We start from the raw sequence: 13,908 nt of genomic DNA on the forward strand, positions 1-13,908 counted from the left end.
TACTAAATAACAGGAGCGAAACCCAAAATGCAATATATTTTATGATTCTACTAATATTGCAATCTATAAAAAGAAAAACTAGAGGGTTAGAAATGTCAGTGGTAGCCAGGGTCTGAGGGTGTGGGTAAGAGCTGGCTGCAAAGAGACACAAGCAAAGTTTGGAATGATGGAACACCAGTATATCTTGAGTGTGATAGTGGCTGTACAAATTCATGCATTTGTCAAAACTCATAACTCTATAGTAAAAATGGCAAATTTTACATGAAATTATATCTCAAGAAATCCAGACTTAAGAAAAACTAATACAGGAAGTATTACAGAATAATAAAATAATTAATTCTAAAAAAATGGGAAAGAAGAAAAAATGAACAGATGAGAGAAATAAAAAAACAGACAAGATAATAAACAGTAATATGAATAATTATGTGAGGTGCAAATGGAATAAACACTTAAATGGCAAAGATTTTTCAGACTAGATTTAAAAAACAAGAGTGTGTTGTACTTTAAACATAAATACACAAATTGAAAGCAAATCAATGGAAAAGATATATCATTCAAACAGTAAGCTTGAAAAATTGTGTGTAGTTACATTAATATCAGACAAGGTAAATTTTAAGAGAAGAAGTGTACTAAAGGCAAAGAGCGGCATTTCCTAAAGATAAAAGGGTCAATTCAACGGAAGATACAGCAGTCCTAAGTTTTTATGTCCATAATAACATAGTTTCAAACAATGTAAAATGACACTGATAGAAGTTAGGAAGAAATAGCCAAAACCCCAGTCGTAGTTTAATACACCTATCTCTCATATATTAGCCCCAAAGGAATAATTTAAAAACAAAAATGATAAATTATATAGAAATTTGGACAAAATTATTCACAAATTTGGCCTACTTGATATATGTATATAAGACACTACACTAAGCAACTGCAGAATACATATTCTTTTCATGTACACATGAAATATTTATGAAAACATTATATGCTATGTATTAAGCAAGTTTGAGCAAATTTCAAAAAATTAAAATTATATAGGGCATGTTCTTGGGCTATGGTAAAATAACTACTAAAAAATCTAAGTATGTTTGGAAATTAACCAACATTCTTCTAAATAAACCAGTAATCAAGAAAGCACAATGCAAATTAGATATCGAAAATACAACACATCAAAATTTTTGGGATGTGGCTAAAGCAGTATGTGCTGGTCAATTATTTATTGCCTTCAGCTCCAAATTCACCTGTTTTCCTGCTTTTTGAAAGTTGGTCTAGGCCCTTTAAACATTTTTCCTTAACAGCTGAAACTTTGTCATTAAAGGGCACTGAAAATACATTACAGAAGGATAAAGATTTTGCTTCCTGGTTCTCGTGTGCTTGCTGAGCAAACTTCTCCAGGATGCGTTGTTTTCCCCAGCACTTCTGTAGTACAGAGAGGCCAGAAGCACCCAGCAACCCACAGCTTTCCCTGTAGCAAAGGGCTTGCAGTTAGATATCACCAAGGAGAAGAGTTTTTCCTGGTGCTCAGCTGTTGGATTTCTAGCACAGTGTAGCAGGGTGTCACCATGGCAACTTCCCTGCCATCCAGAGAACCCATCAGTGCCTTCTACAGCAAAGCCTGGATCTCTGGCCTGGGTGGGCCTCTTCCTTCAGTGTACTATCTCAGCTCTGGGGCTGGTTCCTTTCCCCTATATCTACTATTCCTATATTCTTTATAATCCTCCTGAATTCTTGCTAGCCAGTCTCTCATTACTACAATTCCCTGGTATGATTAAAAATTCTTTGTATTATTTTTTTCTGTTCAAATTACCATATTATTTCTCTCTCCTAATTGGACCTATTGATTCACAATGCTTAGAAGGAAATTGACTCTGGATGCGTATCTTAAAAACAGGAAAAAAATCAATTTCTAAGTTACCATATCAAGAACTCATAAAAAAACAAAATAGCCCAAGCTGGTATGGCTCAGTGGATTGAGTGCCAGCCCACGAACCAAAGGGTCATCAGTTTGATTCCCAGTCAGGGCACATGCCTGGGTTGCAGGCCAGGTCCCCAGTAGGGAACCCTGTGGTTGCTCGAGAGGCAACCACACAGTGATGTTTCTCTCGCTGTCTTTTTCCCTCCCTCCCTCTCTCTCTAAAAATAAATAATTAAATACTATTTTTTAAAAGAATAAAAATAAAAGAAAATTAACAAAAATAGAAGCATAAATTGATAAACCATACACTGAAATAAGAGGAGGAACAACAAAACCAAGTTTTCTTTTAGAATAAATTTGATAAACTCTTAGGCCGATCAAGAAAAAGGAAGTATATATTACTAATATCAGAATGAAAGGATATCAATGCAGATCTTATAGACATACAAAGAATACTGGGCTATTATGACCATTTTGATATAAATAAATTTGATGAGCTAAATAAAATGGATGATTTTCTTTAAAATTACAAATTATCTTATTTGACACAAGAAAAATCAGAAAATCTGAATAATTGTTAAAACTGTTAAGTCTGTAATTGAAAACCTATCCTCAAAGAAAATTTTAAGTCTAGGTGTCTTTACTGGTAAATTCTCCCAAACACTTAAGAGAGAAATAATACCTCATACACAAACTCTTTTAGTAATAAAGAGAGAATGCCACTTCCTAACTCATTTTATGAGGCCAGCATAACCCTGATAAAAAATATAACAAGATAATTACAGAAAAATACTTCTTATTAACGATATACAAGTTAGAAAAATATTAGAAAATCAAAGCCAAGGAATATATCCAAAGGATAATACATCATAACCAAATTGGCTTATGTTAGGAATAAAATTTTGAAAGTTAATTAATATAATTCACCTCATTAACATACTGAAAGTGAAAAACCATATGATTACCTACACATATACAAAATGTCATCCAATTGAAACTAGAAATAGAAGACAACTTCTTTAATGTAATTAAGTTTATATTACAAATAGCCTGCTTCTAACATGTTGAATGGTGAAATGTTGAGTGCTTTCTTCATGAGTTCAGCAACAACTCAAACACATGTTTATTACTTCTATGAATCATTAGGACTGTATGTCCTAATTAGTGCAACAAGGCATGAAACAAGAATTATGAAGTATGAATATTGGAAAAGCACAAGTAAAACTGTCATTCCAGGTGATATGGTTGTAAATGTGGAAAAACTCAAAAGAATACATAGACTATTAAAATTAGTAAATGAATTTAGCTAGGTCACTAGATATAAAGTCAATATATAAAATATATTTTATTTTTAAGTATTTGCTAAAACAATTAGTAAATATAATTTTAGAAACAATACCGTTAATAATGGCTTTGAAAAACCTCTACTATCTAGGAACAAATCTGATGAAAGACATGCTCACTAAAATTGAAACTACAAAACATTTTAGAAAAAATTTTAAAAGATCTGAACAAATAGATATACCAAGTTCATGGATTTGGAGACTCAAATATTGCAAAGATGTCAATTATCCCAAAATTAACTTATTGACTTAGTGTGATCCCAATCAAGATCCCAACAGGTTTTTCTGTGAAAATTTATTACAGAATTATAAAATTTATATGGAAATACAAATAACATATAATAGCCAAGAAATTAGGAAGAAGAAATTGTTGGAGGATGTACAATATCAGATCTCAGGACTTAAGTTTGCTGCAGTGATATAGAAATAGAATAGTGGAACAGAAGAGAGAGTACAGAGATCGGCCCACACATATAAAGAGTGGGCAAAAGTAGGTTTACAGTTTTTTGTATGAAAAATAATACAACAATAAATAATAATATAAGAATAAATTGTGTTTCGTGTACTCACAGCTGTAAACCTACTTTGCCCCACTCTGATGTACAAAAGTGGCACTGTAATTCTGTGCTAATATTTTTTTAAAATAAATGATGCTGGAACAATGGAATAATTCTTCTGGAACAGACTTCAACTTTATTTTATACCATTTAGAAAAATTAATTCCAGTTATTTTATAGACCAGATATGAAAGAAAATCAGTAATTGTCTAGTACAGGTATCAGTATATTTTTCTCTCCAAAGGACCAGATAGCCAATATTTTGACTTTATGGACCATATGGCCTCTGTTGCAACTATCCAACTCTGTTATTATAGCAGAAAAGCAGTCATAAATGAATGGGAATGGCAGTATCCCAATAAAAATTTATTTACAAAAAAAAGTGGCTGACCACATGGGCCATAGTTTCCTGATACCTGTTCTAGAAAATAACATAGAAGAATAATTTTATGACCCTGGGGTAGGCAGTTATATCTTAGTGAATCTCCCCCAAAAAATGAATGATAAAAGATTGATACATTAAAGTTCTGAAATTCTATTATCAGAAGACACCATGATGAGGGGAAACAAGACACACTCTATAAGAAGATGTTTGCAATATATATGCAATATATATCTATGTATGTATAGATATGAGGTCTGAACAGATGGCATCCATCCATGTAATATGAAAAATAGAGACATTTACAGAAGAAGATACAAGATACAAGAAACATTGTACATAGGCCAGACAATGACACCTCAGTCCCCTTCTAAGTAGGCACCTTGGGACCTCACACATTTCTTCCAATCACCATCAGCTGCCCTATTGTATTTTCCTGAATCTCACCAATGGTCTGAAATCTCTTCCCTTTCAAAGGTGATTTTAGTTTTGAGAATAGCCAGAAGTCACAAGGCACCAAATCTGGGCTGCAGGGAGACTGAGTCACCAGCATGATTTGATGTCTTGCTAAAAAAAACTCTGCATTGGATGTGATGCACAAGCAGGTGTGTTGTCACAATGAAGCTGCCAATACTCAGTTGTCCATAGCTGTGGACTTCTGAATCACTCAAATAGTTTCCACGGAGGAATATTCAAGCTTAATGCAAAATTTGTTGCAGATTTGTTGTTCTACTCAGTCATTTTGAATTTGACAGCCACACAGTACACATGCTCACTCAATGGCATCTACCACCCCCATTGACTAGTAGAGTGAAGTCATCATTGTTCACTCATGCGCATTCCAGTTCACTCTCCTTGGCTACCAGGTTACATTGATGTCGCACAAACTGTTCTTGTTATATTAACAATAGTTGGATTTTTTCTGGACAGACCTCGTATATTGCATATATATCCAACAAATAACTCACATTGATATTTCTTCTTATTGAAGTGAGTATTTCTATCCTTTGCACATATTTCTATTAGGTTGCTTGTGTTTTTCTTGTTAGCTTTGGTGTTTATTAAATATTACATATATTTCTGTATAGAGAAAATATATATTTTATATATATATATATATATAGAAAATATTTTCTCCTGGTTTGCCATCTTTAATTTTTCTTTTTCTCATTACATGTCACTGGTTAGGAGTCTCAAAACAATATTGAAAAATGTGATCCTTGTGTAGACAGATATCTTGAATTAAAATAAAGAAATTTCTGTTTTGCTGAATTGGCTTTCTTTCTAATCAAAAATAAGTGTCAAGCCTTGGCTGGTGTGGCTCAGTGGATTGAGCACTGGCCTGTGGACTGGAGAGTTGCCAGTTCAATGCCCAGTCATAGCACATGCCTGGGTTGCGGGCTGGCTCACCAGTAGGGGATCAGTGTTTCTCTCACACACCATTGTCTCTTTCCCTCTCTCCCTCCTTACCCTTCTCTCTAAAAATAAATAAATACAATCTTTTAAAAAATAGGTGTCAAATTGTGTCAAATGCTTTTTTGCTTCTTTTAATATAATTATATATTTTTCTTTAACTTGAATATAATTACTTGCATTAACATATTCTGAATTTTGAATCAGCTTTGAATCCTCAGATAAACCCTACTTAGTTATGACTTTTTAAATTCATTTTGGAGGTAAGGTTTTCTGTGTTTATCTTTATAAGCAAGTGTATGGTTTTCTTGTATAGTTTTAATATCCAGGCCATGTCAGCCTCAATTTAAATGAATTAGAAAACTTCCTATTTTTCCCATACTTTCAGTTAATTAATTAATATAGCAGGGAATTATTTGTTCCTTTCTTGTAGAACCATCTGCGTTTGGTGACCTTTCAAGAGAGAAAGCTTTGACTACATTTTCATTGTACTCTCCTTTTTGTCATTGTTCATTCTTTTTGTACAAGTATCTCCTCTTGGATGAATGTTGGTGATTTACATTTTCTAGAAATCCTTTAATCTAGATTTTAAAAATTTATTAGCTTAAATTTAGTATTTATCTCACTCATACTTTTTAGAATCTATTCCAGGTCTATAATTATGTCCCCTTTTCATTTCTAATGTTGATAATTTCTCTCTCTTTCTTACCGTGATCAGACATTCTGGACTTAATGACATTTTAGGTTCTTGGGGTTTTTTTCTTTTAAGATTTTATATATTTATTTTTAGCGAGAGGGGAAGGAAGGGAGAAAGAGAGGGAGCGAAACATTGATGTGCAAGAGATACATTTATTGGTTGCCTCTCACACGCCCCTAACTAGGAACCTGGCCCACAACCCAAGCATGTGCCCTGGCTGGGAATTGAACTGGTGATCTTGGTGGAGGCCAGCACTCAATCTACTGAGCAACAATAGCCAGGGCTGACATTTTTGGTTCTTTTCAAATAATTCAATTTTAATTTTATACAAATTATCTCTGCTTTCTATTTCATTTGTTTTTTTCTTGAATAATATATATATATTCCCTTCATTAGCTTCTTGAGCTGTATACATGATTTACTTCTACTCAATCTTTTATTATTTTCTAATATATGCATTCAAGTGTATATATTTTCTCTGAGTATATGTAGATTTTGATTTATATTGATCTCATTGTTCTTCTTGTTGCAGTGGTTAAGTATACTGGCTTTGGACCATACTATCTATGTTCAAATCTCAACTCCATCATTTATCAACTCTGTGCCCTTGGGCAGGTCATTTAACAAAGCTTTGCATTTTAGTTCCTCATCTGTGAAATGAAATGATAATGAAGTCCACTTCTCAGGGTTATTGTAATAATAAAATGAGATAATCCATGTAGATCACCTCATACAATGCTTGTTGTATAGTAATGTTAAATAAATTTTAGGTAGCTATTTCTAAATAATTGAAATTTCATTTAAAATTCCTTTTTATTAAAGTTATTCAAAGTTAAAGTTATTTAAAGGAGGTTTTTAATTTCCAAATGTATGAACATTGTATATCTTTGTTTAGTTCAACTTTTACTGCGTTGTGATAAAAAAAATGTGACCTGAATGACTTCTTATCTGGGAAATTATTAACATTTTTTGTGTGCTTATCAGCTAGTTAACATTGAATGTGTATTTGAAGAGATTGTGCACTCACTGTTTACTGCATAAAAGTCCTTTATAGCTATTCAATCAGGCTTCTTTATTGTGTTATTCAAATCCTCTCTACCCTTCCTTACTTCTTTCTACTTGATCTGTCAATTTCTGAAATATTTTGAAGTCTTCCAAAACAGCTGTGTATTTTCATATCTAGTTGTATTTCTATTAGTTTTTGCTTTATAAGTTACATCACCAACATGACTTTTGACATATTATTAGGTTTGTAGAGATTCACTATTAATAGAAATTATGGAATTATATCTTCCATCAATATGATTGCCTCTTATCTGATCAAATTATCTTAATACTAAATTATTTTTTGTCTAACATTAATGTTACCGCACTTACCCACTTTTAGCTAACACATCTTTGTATGTTCTTTTATTTTCAACTTTGTTTTTAGATGTATTTTTGGTAAATAGCTTTTAACGATATGTTGTTATTCTTGTTTTATCAAATCTGAGGTTTGTCTTTATTGAAGAAATTGAATCCATTTGTCATGTATTTCAGTTATTGACAGTTTGACTTTTTTTCTGCCATCTGATTGTGTGTTTATGTGTGTGTGAGAGAAAGAGGGAGAGAGAGAGAGAGAGAGGTGGAGAGAAGGAGAGATATCATAGTTTTCATACCTTGTCTCTGCCATCTTTATACTGCAGTCATCTAGAACTCATCATCTAGGATTAACCTTCAGGTCAACTCTGTCCTGCTTCCCGTTTTGTAAATAAAGTTTTATTGGAACACAGTTTCGCCCATTCAATTACATATTATCTGTAGCTGCTTTCACACTACAGCAACAGAGCTGAGTAGTTGTGGCAGAAACTGGACCACAAGGCAGAAAATATTTACTCTTGGCCTTTTACAGAAAAAAGTTTGCCAATATCTGGTCTAGAGTTTAATTTTATGCTATTCATTTTTCAACATTTGCCATATTAGATAACTACAGGTTAACTAGTGTATTTCCTCTCCACTTTTTCTTGCACATTTTCATCTTCCTCTGATTTATTTATTTTGTTAAAGTTCATCCTATAGTCACCCTTTCAAGAAGATTCTATTGGTGATACATATCTTCTGTTTTTTTTATTTTGAAAATCATGTTTTTAATCTCTAAGACCATTGTTTGCTTCATTTTCATGGACATAACACCCTAAATCTTTATGAAGACCATTTTTATATTTGTAATATTTATAAGTATATATTTTACTTATAATCTTATCTTAAAATTATAAAATAAATATTATTTTAAAATTTATACTTTTTATTTTAATTATTAACTATCCTTCCTTAGGTACGGTTTCAGAATTTACTGAGTTTGGTGCTTCTACAAACTTGTATTCTCCTTGTGTTTGATTCTTCTTGAATTTTGTAAATGAGAATTCCAGGTAGCACTGTTTTTCTGCTTAACATGGGCTGATTCTGGTGCTTACAGGGGAAGGAACTGACATACTGCTGGGTAGAATGTTTATTTTCATAGTGAGAAGTCCCACTGCCCATCCTGGGGTCCATTGCTACTGTTTTGTTCTTTCGTTCCCAGGACCTGCAGGCTCACTCTTTGATCTGTGGACAATTATAAGCAGGAGAAGGGAAGGAGTCAGCAGTCCAGCTGCTATAAATGCAATGTCTCAATTCATCACTGTGGTCATTACACTCTATTCCCTGAATCTGCTCTCTCTGAGCTGAGAGCTTCCCTGAAATTGCCTCTACCTTCTTAGCAGTTTCAAGCTCAGAAGTATTGGTGGTTTGGCTGCTCAAGTTTGCTTTTCCAAGGTCTGATACTATCCCTCAATATTTCTGATACATTGCTGGCACTTCTGGTCCCCAGCCCTGTTACCAATTATCCCCCCTGCCTTTTCTCTCTCTCCATCTCTCAACCTTTTCTGTCATTTCATAAGATTTGGTAAAGATTCCCTTCAGTCTGACATCTTAATTTAATCTTCATATAAAATTTTTAATGTTAACTCTTTCAAAACAACATGAATATAATTTATTTGTGGGTAGTAACATTATCTTACCATTTTTATTTCAAGACATTTTAGAGTGTCTTTTATTGATTACACTATAAGAGTTCCCCATTCTTTTCTCCCCTTTATTCCCCTCCACCCTGCACTTCCCTCCCTCCAGCACTGCCCCCTTAATCATGTTCATGGGTTGTACGTGTAAGTTCTTTGGCTTCTCCATTTCCTATAACTATTCTTAACCTCTCCCTGTCTATTTTGTACCTACCATTTATGCTTCTTATTCCCAGTATAGTTTCCCCCATTCTCCCCCACCTCCTCCCTACTGATAACCATCCATGTGATCTCCATTTCTGTGATTCTGTTCCTGTTTCTAGTTGTTTGCCTAGTTTGTTTTTGTTTTTGTTTTAGGTTTGGTTGTTGATAATTTTGAGTTTGTTGTCATTTTACTGTTCATAGTCTTGATCTTCTTTTTCTTAGATAAGTCCCTTTAACATAAGAGCTTGATGATGATGAACTCCTTTAACTTTAGCTTATCTAGGAAGCACTTTACCTGCCCTTCTATTATAAATGATAGCTTTGCTGGATAGAGTAATCTTGGATTAGGTCTTTGCTTTTCATGACTTTGAATACTTCTTTCCGGCTCCTTTTTGCCTGTAAGGTTTCTTTTGAGAAGTCAGCTGATAGATTTATGGGCACTTGTTTGTAGGTAACTCTCTCCTTTTTTTCTTGCTGCTTTTAAAAGTCTGCCCTTATCTTTAATCTTGGGCAGTCTACTTATGATGTGTCTTGGTGTGTTTCTCCTCGGATCCAACTTCCTTGGGACTCTCTGGAGCTTCCCAGACTTGCACGTCTAGTTCCTTTGCCAGAGTGGGGAAGTTTTCCTTCATTATTTTTCAAATAAATTTTCAATTTATTCCTCTTCCTCTTCTCCTTCTGGCACACCTCTGATTCAGATGTTGGAACATTTAAAGTTTTCTCAGAGGTTCATAAGCCTCTCCTCATTTTTTTTAATTCTTTTTTCTTCATCCTGTTCCAGTTGAATGTTTATTTCTTCCTTCTGTTTGAAATCGTTGATTTGAGTCCCAGTTTCCTTCCCTTCACTGTTGATTCCTTGTATATTTTTCTTTACTTCACTTTGTATAAGCTTCATTTCTTCCCTTATTTTGCAACTGAACTCAATCATTTCTGTGAGCATTTTGATTACCAGTGTTTTGAACTGTGCATCTGATTGGTTGGCTATCTCCTCATCGCTTAGTTCTTTTTCTGGAGTTTTGATCTGTTCTTTCATTTGGGCCATATCTCTTTGTCTCCATGCACCTGTTACATTGTAAGTGGTGGAGGCTTAGGTATTTGCCAAGGTGGGACAACCCACTTCTCTGTGTTGTCGCACTGTATGTGGGGGAGGGGTCAGAGAGGGAACAATGCTGCTTCTTTGGTTCTCACCCCACCTCCGTCACTTCTTTTGCTTTCCACAGGCGGATTGTGCCCTTTCAGGTGCTGGTTCCTGAGTGAGTGAGCTTGTGTATGTTCTAGAGCCCATGGGGATGTGAGACTGGGAGTTTCTCCCACCACCGCAATCCTCATGGGTTTTTTACAGCCAGAGGTTTTGAGGCTTTAGTTTCCCACACTGCAACCCTGGGTTGCGTGGTCTATCTCCCTCCCTAGTTGTTCCTCCTGGAAATGTGGAATATTCTGGACCACCAGGTGCTGCCTTATTGTACATCCTCACAGCCATGGCTGCCAACTCCACCCCCTGCCCCCACCAGTTTGGATGAATGTTTCTTCTTTAACTTCTTGGTTGTTGGATTTCCATACAGTTCAATTTTCTGGCAGTTCTGGTTGTTTTTCATTTTTTAATTGGCTGATATCCTTCTTTTGGTTGTGCGAGGAGGCAAAGTATATCTACCTGTGCCTCCATCTTGGCTGGAAGTCTCCTGAGCTATTTCAAAACATTTTAAAAAGACACTCAGAAAGAGTATTTTTTATAATTTTTAAATTTAATCTGTATTTTATTTGTTCATTACCATTTAGTCCCCTTACATCACCCTCACCCCAGCAATCACCACACCCTCATCCATATCATTGGGTCCTTTTTCCTTTTTGCTCAATCCCTCCAGCCCCTAACCTCACCCCCTCTACCCTGCCACTAGCTGTCATCTGTTCTCCATCTATGAGTCTGTCCAGTTTTCCTCGTTAATTCAGTTTGTTCATTAGTTTCCACATATAAGTGAAATCATATATTTTTCTTTCTCTGACTGGTTTATTTCCCTTAGCATAATGTTCTCCAAGTCCATCCTTACTGTCACAAAAGGTAAAATTTTCCTCTTTTTTACAGCCAACTAGTATTCCATTGTGTAAATGGCCCATAATTGTTTTATCCACTCACCTACTGATGGATAGTTGGGCTTCTTCCATATCTTGGCAATTCTAAGTAACAATGCAATGAACACAGGGGTGCTTCTGTTCTTTCAAATTAGTGTTTTGGGTTCCTTAGGATATATTTCTAGAAGTGAGATTACTGGGTCAAAAGGCAGATCCATTTTTAATATTTTGAGTTATCTCCATACTGCTTTCCACAGTGGCTGTATCAATCTGCATTCCCACCAACAGTGCAAAAGGATTCCCCTTTCTCCATATCCTCGCCAGCACTTGTTGTTTGTTGACTTATTGATGACAGCCATTCTGACAGGTGTGAGATGGGGTTGTTCATACTCAGAAAGAGTATTTTTGACACAGAAAGAAAATTGTAGCCCAATTCCAACAATATTCCTGAAAGGATTTGAAATGATAAAATAACTTTTACCAACTATAGTGGAAAGAGGTATTTAGTTATGAGTCACTCACCTTCAATAATAGTTTTGGTAGTCTATTCAATTAAAAACTATCCTTTCATGGAGTGGGAGACACTGGTTGCAGAAGATCTGTGATTATTCAGCTCCTTTTCCACCTGATAATAAACTTGATACAGTAGGCAGTGATCAGTGACAGTTGTGACATTTTCAGTCAGAAAAATTTGGCTAATGAGATCATCTTGTTTTGGAATTCTACCCCCAACCTGCCATACCTCATACCCTGCCTGACAAGTAGACTGTTCAGAACACATCATGAGCTAACTACCTTCATCACTTGGGTGTTCTTTTTTTTTCTGTAAGAGGGATTTATTTAACTCAGGGATGCATTATAAGTATGCAATAAGAAATAGAAAACTTCTCTTGAGACCTACTTACTATCCCCAAACTGTTCCATCCCAGAGGTAGTTGTCCAGACACATGGCTCTCCTGAGGACACATGTTCCTAGCTGTAGAGGAGAATAGCAGTCCAGCACTGCTAAAGCAGCCCCATCTGTGACTTTGGGAAGTGCTGACACATCCAACACCACATCAATTAGGGCTCATGCCATGCCCTTCCAAACATCACAGTTGGAGGGTAATTACTTTATAAATTCACTGTATGTTCCCCCTGACTCACAGACTTCTCACCCAAATGTACAGGGGGTCTTACTAAAGGGAAGTCCCTATTGTTGAACATGTTGATTGTTTTAGAAGTTTTGGGTAGAGTTGAAATCTTTCTATACTGACTACATTCATAGGGTTTCTCTTCAGTGTGAATTTTCTAGTGTTGAAGGAAGTCTGAACTCGGAATAAACCCTGACCCAGAGTAACTATGCACACAGGGCTTTTCTCCACTAGGAATGATGTAGAAGCTTGGAACTCTGAATAAAATCTTTTCCACAGTCTTTACATTCAAAGGGTCTGTTCCCAGTGTGGGTTTTCTGGATGAAAGTTTTCTCACACTCCTTATATTCATATCCTTGCTCTCTGGTGTGATTTTTCTGGTGTCAAATAAGGTATAAACTCACATGGAAAGCTTTCCCACATTTATTGCATTTGTAGGGTTTCTCTCCAGTGTGAATTCTCTGATGCTGACTAGAGCTTGATGTCTGGCTGAAATGCTTCCTGCACTTACTGCAAACATAAGGCCTCTCTCCAATATGAATCCTCTGATGCTGGATAAGCTTTGAGATCTGAGTAAAGGCTTTCCCACATTCATTACATTCAAAGGGCTTCTCTCTGGTGTGAATTCTCTGAAGTTTGATGAGATCTGAAAAAATGAGGAAAGCCCTTTCTACATTCCTTACATTCATACTGTTTCACTGCTGTGTGGAACTGATAATGTCAAATAAGGTTTGAGCTCCTAATAAAAGATTTTCAGCATTCATTATTCATAGGGTCTTTCTCCTGTATGAGTTCTATGATGTCAAATATGTGATAAACTCTCACTGAAGTCTTTCCCACATTTTTTTGAATTCATAAGTTCTCTCTTAGGTATAAACTCACTGTTGTTGAAACAAATCTGAGCTGTGACAGAATGCTTCCCCACACTGAATGCAATTGAATGGCTTTTCTTCTGCATGTGCTCTCTGTTTTTCAATGAAATCTACTTAGTGAATGAAGTCTTCCCCCAAGCATTATATACATAGTTGTTCTCTGGTGTGAACTCTCAGGTTCTCAGCAAGGTGGGAGTTCTAGCTGAAGCCATTTCCACACTGATCACATTTGTAAGTTTTCTCCAAGTATGAGAAGTCTGACATCTAATTAGATCCGAATTAAATGGGAAGCTTTT

The sequence above is a fragment of the Pteronotus mesoamericanus genome, unplaced genomic scaffold, assembly GCF_021234165.1.
Source record: "Pteronotus mesoamericanus isolate MK-2021 breed Mesoamerican mustached bat unplaced genomic scaffold, CSHL_Meso_final contig_164, whole genome shotgun sequence".
NCBI lineage: Eukaryota > Metazoa > Chordata > Mammalia > Chiroptera > Mormoopidae > Pteronotus > Pteronotus mesoamericanus.